The sequence below is a fragment of the Pteropus vampyrus genome, unplaced genomic scaffold (genome assembly GCF_000151845.1).
Source record: "Pteropus vampyrus isolate Shadow unplaced genomic scaffold, Pvam_2.0 Scaffold86, whole genome shotgun sequence".
NCBI lineage: Eukaryota > Metazoa > Chordata > Mammalia > Chiroptera > Pteropodidae > Pteropus > Pteropus vampyrus.
The window spans coordinates 4,314,554-4,317,956 of NW_011888867.1; positions in this window are offsets into that span (position 1 = coordinate 4,314,554).

Below are 3,403 nucleotides of genomic sequence, written 5' to 3' on the forward strand. Positions count from 1 at the left end.
CGGCAGCAAGTTCAGTTCCTCCGGGATATTAGAACCAAAGGGCCTCCTGGTGCAGACGAACTCCGCTACCAAAATTCGGCAAGAGCATCACACTTCCTCAGGGCGATGGATGAAATCCTGACAACTGCCTCTCTTTCCTCCTCAAGGGCTCTCCTACCACTCTCCCCTTCTCCTCTCCACGCCTACCACATTCACCTCCTCGCTGTTCCTCAAACTCACCCAGCACACTCCTGCCCCAGGACCTTTGCACTTGCCGTTCCCGCTGCCTGCTTGCTCCTCCACCAGACATCCTTGTGGCTCACTCTCTCACTTCCTGCAGGTCTCTGTTTGAAATGTTCTCATATCAGAGGGGCCTGTCCTGACCAACCACTTTATATAAAATAGCCTCTCCACCCCTTCGCTCTCTATCATCCTGATTTTGTCTCATTTTCTCATGGTACACATATTTGCCTCTTGTCTGTCACCACCTCCCCAATTAGAATGTTAGCTCCGTGAGTGCTGTCCGTTGTGTGGATTGCTCTATCTCCAGTGCTAAGAACAGGGCCTGGTACATAGTAGGGGCTCAATGGATGTGCGTTGAATGGGTGAATGAGGGTTAGGCTTTTGATTTTATCAGTGAAGGACCTGAGGCTTAGAAACATTGAGTGACTTGCCCAATAATAACAGCTGTGCTTTCTGGAGAGTACTCTGTGCCAAGCTCTGGGCAGGGCCCTTCCCATATCCTGTCCTTTACATCTCACGGCAACTCAGGGAAGTAGAACTAACCCCCATTGCAGACGAAGACCAGCCAGGTTGAATGACTTGATCAGGAGCACACCGTGAGTCAGGAGGCGAGGGTCTGACGCCAGGCTGCGTGTCTCCTGAGCCCCCACTGGTAGCTTCATAGCTGCCTGGCCTGCCGGGGTGTGGAATCGAAGTCTTCTGACCAATGTCCACTCAAGCAAAGCAAAGGCTTTTGAGTCGAGTGGAGCATTTAGTCCATCCTCCTATCTCCAGGCGACATTATGTCTAAACCACCAGACAGAATCTATCCAAATTTTACAAACTTCTTGCCAGAGGATTTCACCATGTCCCAAGTCTCCCCTTTCCAATGATAATCCTTACCACAGTAAGTTCTTCTTTCGGTCTAACTTAAATCCCCCTCGATTTATAGTCAGCCTATTTCTTCTTGCCCTACCTTCCGTGGATCTGGGCAAGGCCAGCTTGAGAGCAGCCGACACAGGCAGGGTAACCGAGATGCTTCGTTGAACTGGGGAGGGAGGGAAGCCGCGGGCTCTGTGCCCCAGCAGCTCATGCAAACCCGAGAACCCCAGCTCCCAAGGCTGGTGCTGTGTCAGCACTTCTCCCCGAGCTGCTTTCCCGCCCAGCCTCGCCACCGTGATTTATGGGCCCTGTCTATCTGCAGAGTGAGCCTGGAGACAGCTGGAGGAAGCGGGGATCAGAAGCAGGGCTCTGTCCTGCCAAGGCGGGGATGGGGGAGCGGGGAGGCCCTGAGACGGGCTGGGAGTTCATCGGAAGCTTGGGGGTGGGGCTGAAGGGATAGCAGGCAAGAGATCCAGACCTTTCAGATGACAGAATGACAGAGATCAGGACAGAGACCCCAGCATGCGGTCGGAGAGGCCACTGCCCTGGGCCAGCCCTAGTGAGTGCAAGACAAAGACACAGAACACAGAAGAATGAAGAAAGATGGAAGGAGGGAGGGAGAGAGCATGAAAGTCAGCTGTGTAGAAATCTACCTCAGGAGTTTCTGATTCCCTTTATTCTGAAGACAAAAGCGAAATGAAAATGACAGACAGTAAGAGACTTTTAGCAGGGTTTGTTTTTCTGCAGACCTGCTAGAAATCACAAATTAGCACATCTCACAAGCTCCCATGTGTCAGAAGCCCTGGCAGGGATCAGAATGACCTGTCCCGCCCAGCCCCAGGCAGAAGCCACACTCTGTCCTCTCTCTGTCTCTCTGGCCCTGGTTTATGTCTCTTTGTCTGCCCCCTTCTCATTTGTGTCTGGCCTCCCTTTCCTGAGATTTTTCTTGCTAGATACCTCGAGGCAGGATGCCTCTCGGGCGTTCTCACTCCAAGGGGGCTGCTCTGGGTCAGCCTCCCTGCCCCTTTGTCCCATCTGTCTCACTGCCCTGGCACTTTCTACCCCTTCATGATGTCTTTCTCCACTTGCCTCCCTGGTGTGTCCCCCTGGGTCCCTCACCTTTCAGCTGGCAAGTGGCCTCAGTCTCTAACGTCCACTGATCAGAGGTGCCCGCAACCCGGCCCTGGGCAGTGTGTCCAGGTGGCCTGCAGAGTAGGGGAGTGGGGTCTCCCGCCAGGAGGTGCTGTGGGGAGAGGGAACCCCCACATCTCTCCTAGCTGCGGGCAGCTTGGCACAAACCCAAGGTAGCACCCGTAGTTAGGGAAAACAGAACAGGCAGCCAGCAGCTTCCTTTTACCTGGAGTGGATTTGATATTGCAGGCCAGGCCCCGTTGAAAGCTCAGGCGCTTGCACACACGCACACACACGCACATGCACACGCGGGACACGGGGCACAACTGACACGCACTGAGAAGCCTCAGATGGCCTTGCAACCAGACTCCCGAATTCACTCCAAAAATCTCTCCACCGGGTCCAGGAACCAGAGACACCCCACCACAACCCCATACTCCCACCACAGAGACGTGCACCTGTCCCTCAGCGTCCCAGGAACCCTGCGGTCTGCAGGCGTGTCACTGACGCGGGGAGAAGGACGAGGACCCCACACTTAAATCCGCCCGCTCCACGGCGACGCCAGCCTCTCTCTCGCAACGGCGGAAGCAAGAGGACGACTGGCTTTTCGGACCAGGCTCTGAAGGTGGAGGAAGGAAAAGATGCGTTCCCAGCACACTGCGCCCCCAGCACACTGCGCCCCAGCACACGGGCAGGAGCCCCACCACGCGAGCCCACCTGTTTCCAAGCTTCCGTGTTTGCTCCTCGCTTTCTCTGTATCCCCTTGATTTGCGAGACTAGGGGAGACGATTTCTTCTTGTTTAACTTACTTTGAAGCAGGTTCGAATTGTTTCAATAACAAATTAGTCTAAATAAAAAGCACAGTTTCCACCTGCTTCCACCGGGTCTGGTGGCTGGGTGGCCAGGTGGCTGCTCCCCTGACAGTTCCGGCAGGAAGAGTGGTGCTCCCCCTATGGGCCAGTGTGAAGATGGCAGTACCCGCCCTTGGAAACCGGGCCGGGGAAGTCTCATCATAGACCACTAGCTATATATACACTAATCATACACTATATGCACTACATATGCACCACATACAGTATATCTGCGCTGTAGATGCACTACATATGCAGTATATATGTGCTAATCACATGTGCACACTACATATGCACTATATACACACTATAGCATATATGCACTACATGTACTACAT